At 39.0% G+C, this 6,000-nt stretch overlaps 1 long non-coding RNA gene across 2 annotated transcripts; it reads left to right on the plus strand.

Annotated features, from left to right (window-relative positions):
• Positions 1 to 94: 94 nt before the first annotated feature.
• On the plus strand, positions 95 to 2,775 carry LOC120051550. Of its 2 annotated transcripts, none has more exons than XR_005477283.1 (3): positions 95 to 1,177; positions 1,611 to 1,859; positions 2,358 to 2,775. It is a non-coding gene; the product is annotated as an uncharacterized LOC120051550 (long non-coding RNA). The 2 variants fall into 2 exon arrangements; XR_005477284.1 differs by having other exon boundaries at positions 98 to 774.
• The last annotated feature ends 3,225 nt before the right edge of the window (positions 2,776 to 6,000 follow it).

The following is a 6,000-nucleotide window of genomic DNA, read 5'->3' on the forward strand; positions in this document are numbered from 1 at the left end:
ACGTATGTAATAGCACATTTAAACTTTCTAATATCAAAATATCTCATTTAAGATTTTAACCTGTTTTTTGTTGTTGTTTGTGACCAAAATCCACAATCCGACCTGCGAAAAGCAGCAATACGCAACACAGAGTCTGCCCGAAATGTACATGAAGAATAAGATATCGCCACAGATAGAACAATGAGACAGATATTTCACCGGATGTAAAAATGTGAAGCATCTGCTTTGCGTTTCCACAAGCCCATTGGCCGGCAGTGGGAGAAGATGGAACGAGATGGATTTTGGTCGAAATTCTGCACATTTCCTCATCGATGAAATATTTGATTTCGATACAGTTTTCTGTTCCGAAAACTAGAATATGTTATGAACAGAGTGGACTAAGTTGTGTAGACTTGACCCTTTGCAACGTTTTTAAAAATCGCGTTGTTTAGAAAGAGTGAGTTATTGCACACGCGCACTTCACAGAGTAGGCGTTCCCTAAAGGAAATCTGCAGATGCGTGCTAGAACGCGCCAATAGGATCTCGCTAGCTCATGCTTGGCTCTGGTCAACTCTCTTTCCTTGTTCTGCCCTCTATTACTCATTTGTTCCCGTTGGAAACGACAGGCTGTGGTATATCTTAGTTTAGTTGTAAAGATCTTCGACGTCACATTTGCACGGTGGTATCACATATACATCTTTGGTGGTAGTGGGAGAACAGGAAGTTCCGGGCAGGCGCCTTAACTGTGTTGTCAAGACGATAACTTTTGTGTCGGTTTCAAATGTATTACTACTGGTATGTAATAGCACATTTAAACGTTCTAATATCAAAAGAACATGTCATAACATGCTAGGTAACAAATAACTTGAAGTTGTATCACGTTTGGTAAAGGTTTTATGTGCTATTTTTGTGTCAAGCCGAGTGAGTGAAGAACGTGATCAAATCTATTTTTCAAGTCACATAAACTAGAGACTGGGTTTGTCTGAGTGACTGTACATCATTTCGTAAAAGTAATTTAATAGAAAATACAAGTATTTGATATTTCTGAGTGCGTTTGACATATTGGTTTTGTGTAAAATTCACAAGCTGGTAAAATGGTGGCGCCCACTCGGTCTGCTTCAACGGACTTCGGTGCAGGCAGTGCTCGTGCATCCGAGAGAGACAAATTCACAGCTACACTACTGGTTTGAAGATGAATGTAATGTTTATCCGTTTTTCACATGTGTAGCAATATTCAGACACATTCAGTTCTTTCTATCTATAATTGTTACTATGGTGTGAACGGGAAATACAATATTTTTTTTGTGATTTAAATAATACAGTGAAGACAGGGTTATTCCAGAAAATAGTTAATTGTGCTGCTTAAAACAACAACTGCAATCTAAATGGTTTTGGGTCTTTTATGCGTTTATGTAAATGTAGGACATCTACTCTAGATTAAGTGTATTTACGTTGTGATTTAGTGTGGAATTTGTGTCTAGTGTGAATTAATTCATGTTTTGTTGTCAATGCTTAGCTACCTGATCTATTGAAATTAGATCATTGATCAAGAAAAAATAGAATTTTAGAGAATAAAGAAAGCGGCAGAACTGTCAAGACAATTTTTGTGTCGTTGCTCATTATTACTACAGGCCGACTCCGATTAAGTCTGAGGCCGGTATCATCAACAGTGAGAACAAACCCATCCTGCCTCTCTCCCTCCACACTGAGTAGAAACCTACAGTTGCTGAGTCCTGATTGTGAGAGTGGGGTCCAGTTTGCACTGTAGGATCCAGAGATGGCATCAGTGAAGCTGGAAGACTGCAGTCAAACACTGGAGCTGAATGTCAACATTAAAGATGAAGAAGAGGAGGAGAAGATTGGGAAATCTGTTTCTCATGGTAAGAGCAGGTTTTATCTAACTAAATGTATGTTGTTCATTCCAACTTCCCACTGTTCATGAAAAGTTGCAGTAGAACTGTTTCAATGAGAAGGTCATGTTATTTCATGCTACTGGATTAACATAAATGTACAGTACCAGTCAAAGGTTTGGACACCTACTCATTCCAGGGTTTATCTTTATTTTGTACTATTTTCTACATTGTAGAATAATAGTGAAGACATCAAAACTATGAAATAACTTTCAAGCAATGTATAAGAGTTATACTCCAGTCTAGTAGGTGGCGGTAGTGCAACATTTATTGGATGCCAACAGCCGTTCAACATAATCGAAGAACTCACCTGTAATGTGCCACGTCTACCACAACCTTTCCTATCGTGTTAGTTATCACTACAGCATTTTAGGAAGCCATTGTTCAAAGTCTGTTCATACATACAGTACAATGGGAGGGGGTGTGGCCTGCACAGGACCAGGAAGTTGATCTCAGACTTCTATTTAGGACTGGGATCCAATCCGGGGTTGACAGATTAACAGTGAGGACAAACCTAGCCTGCCTTTCTCCTTTCACACCGAGTCCAAACCTACAGTTACTGGGTCCTGATTGTGACATTGGAGCCCAGTTTGCACCGCAAGATCCAAAGATGTCATCAGTGAAGCTGGAAGACTGCAGTCAAACACTGGAGCTGAACGTCAACATTAAAGATGAAGAAGAGGATGAGAAGATTGGGAAATGTGTTAATCATGGTAAAAGCAGGCTCTATCTTCGTAAATTAGACCTCCATAATTTATGACCCAGTCTAATGCTAGGTTAAATTCTGCTTCTGTCGTGTGGGCGAGCGGTTTGCTGATGTTAATAACGTTGTGAACAGAGTGCCCCATGGTGGTGTTATGTTATGGGCAGGCATAAACTACGGTCAACGAACATGATTGCATTTTATCGATGGAAGTTTGAATGCACAAAAATACTTTGACGAGATCCTGAAGACCACTGTGAGGCCCATTTTTTTTTTTTTTTTTTTTTTTTAAGGTATTTGGGACCAAGAGATGCATATCTGCATTCCCGGTCGTGAAATCCATAGATTTGCGCCTAATCCATTTCTTTCAATTGACCGATTTGCTCATATGAACTGTAACTCAGTAAAATCAATGAAATTGTTGCATGTTGCTTTTATTTCTGTTCAGTATACAGTCTACTACTCAATGGGGTAAACATGAACGTCAACAACAAAGGGACACAGTGCCCTTCGCGCCCGCTTGACAAGCACTACTCTGGCAACCTAGTAGCCATGGCAACCTAGTATGAAGTAGCTACCTAGTAGCCATTTTCAAGGTGACAGCTGCACTTTTTTAAACCTTTATTTAACTAGGCACGTCAGTTAAGAAAAACTATCTTATTTACAATGACCGGCCAAACGTGGACGACGCTGGGCCAATGGGAGTCCTTTTGGGTGGCGCACAAATCACAGCCGGTTGTGATACAGCCTGGATTCAAACCAGGGTTTCTGTAGTGACTCCTCTAGTACTCGAGATGCAGTGTCTTAGACCGCTGAGCCACTCGGGAGCCCAACGTACAGCACATGAAGCACACCATCATTTTTTTTTTTTTTAAATAAAGAGTTGTCAGTTTTGTAGCTGAAACTGTACAATTATTTGTGTAAAACTAACAGTAAAATACAACCCAGACTCATCCTCTGGCTTAAAAATAGAAGTCCAAACTCTTGCGGTATGGTAGCTAATGGTATGCAGGGTTGGGTAGGTTACTTTCTAAATGGAATCCTTTACAAGGTACCTGTCCAAAATTGTAATCAGTAACTTAATTTTGGGATTCCCCAAACTCGTTAACATAATCTGATTACATTCCGTTACTTTTAGATTACTTTCCCCTTAAGAGGCATTAGAATTATACAAATGTATGTTGCCAATTGAATGACATCTATTGCAGGATAAATCAATGTTAAAGTTTACATAGCTGGCCACATATGGATGTTAAATTTTACTTTATGGGTTGGTTATGTAGGCTTCTTCTAACCCATCGCTTTCTACTACATATAATAATACGATTAAATTATATCTTTACATTAAAAACCAAAGTCTATCAGAATTCCAGCCATTCCAATAAATGTTATACCCCTTGATCTTCAAGAATAGGACTTGGAAAAATGGAAGTATAGATTAGCCAAATAGTTTTACCAGAGCATGACACCAAAGCTAAGGACTTATTAGCCAGCCCTACTTTTTATTGTCGCAGAGGACTCATTGATTCGAGTTGAAAAATAAATGCTGCGCTCGTGGAATGTCATGCTTTGCCAAGAGTGTGCAAAGCTGTCAAGGCAAAGGGTGGCTACTTTGAAAAATATAAAATATATTTTGATTTGTTTAACACTTATTTATTTAAAATTTTGGGGGGTTACTACATGATTCCTTATGTGTTATTTCATAGTTTTGATGTCTTCATTATACTACAATGTAGAAAATAGTAAAAATAAAGAAACCCTTGAATCAGTAGGTGTGTCCAAACGTTGACTGGTACTGTGTATATAGAATGTATAAGTCCCTAAACAGACTTAAAAAGGGGCTATCACAAGTGTGCAAGTTTGAGCATGTGTCCATTAGGCCTATGGATTTTTATTTTTATCAGCATGAATTAGATTGAGCATTAAAAGCACCACTTTTATTCCATAGGCTTGGATCCACATTGTGCTGCTGTTGCAAGAGTGAATTTTTCACTGGCTGTCCACTGGTTTCAAAATCAATGATTGATAGGCAGCTTAAACTTCTTGAATTAAACCATTATTGGGTTCAAATACACATTTAGATTTTTGAACAGACATCCTCAACAACCACAATCCGTAAGGTGCAAATAGCTAAATGAGAGAGCAGCAGTGTGATTCACATCAATGCGCTATGTAGATAACAATAATAAGTGATATCCGTATCACTGTAGACTACACCACTACTGGCATCCTTACCTCCAAGCGTTTATTCAAGTTGGATAATTTGGTGTGTCATCATAGTGGTCTCTGATTTGTGGTCAGACTCACTCAGGTGGAACAAACTTAAACATGCGCCTTTTTTCCAATGCTGATTTGAATGTCATTGAGAATTTTTTATTTTTTTTTCCAGCAAAAATAATTTCTGAATTTAAAAGTAATCCTCTAGTTTTTCAAAAGTATCGGTAATTTGATTACAATATTTTTACTGGTAATTTATTGCAGTTACCGTTTTTTGTAATCCCTTTACATGTAACGGATAACATGTAATCTGTTAGTCCCCAACCCTGAATGTATGGTAGTTGTGTGGTAAGAAAAGGAAGAGAGAAACCCCCCACAGTGCAATCAAACAGTCTAACCTATAGCACAGCGCTTTCGACTCAGTCTAACCTATAGCACAGCGCCTTCGACTCAGTCTAACCTATAGCACAGCGCTTTCGACTCAGTCTAACCTATAGCACAGCGCCTTCGACTCAGTCTAACCTATAGCACAGCGCTTTCGACTCAGTCTAACCTATAGCACAGCGCTTTCGACTCAGTCTAACCTATAGCACAGCGCTTTCGACTCAGTCTAACCTATAGCACCGCTTTTGACTCAGTCTAACCTATAGCACAGCGCTTTCGATTCACTCCTTTCCACAAGCCCACTACTTTCCTTTCAACACACCCACTCGCTCATACTCCGGTCGTCGTATTGAGATGCCGCTACCCCCTTCTCCTATTGGACGAACCGCCGCTGCTCAACTGGGGACTTAAAAAAGACACCAACTTATTCACACAGGAGAGAATCTGACCTGGAGCTAAGATGTAGTGCAATGATGCGAAAGCGTAAGAATGGCGCTTCAGAGATTTGTGTCCCGAGTGTACACCTCGAACAAAGGTGTATACATACAGTTGAAGTCAGAAGTTTACATACACCTTAGCCAAATACATTTAAACTCAGTTTTTCACAATTCTTGACATTTAATCCTAGTAAAAATTCCCTGTTTTAGGTCAGTTAGGATCACCACTTTATTTTAGGAATGTGAAATGTCAGAATAATAGTAGAGAGAATGATTTATTTCAGCTTTTATTTCTTTCATCACATTCCCAGTGGGTCAGAAGTTTACATACACTCAATTAGTATTTGGTAGCATTGCCTTTAAATTGTTT

This window comes from Salvelinus namaycush, chromosome 7 (assembly GCF_016432855.1).
Source record: "Salvelinus namaycush isolate Seneca chromosome 7, SaNama_1.0, whole genome shotgun sequence".
NCBI classification, from domain to species: Eukaryota; Metazoa; Chordata; class Actinopteri; order Salmoniformes; family Salmonidae; genus Salvelinus; species Salvelinus namaycush.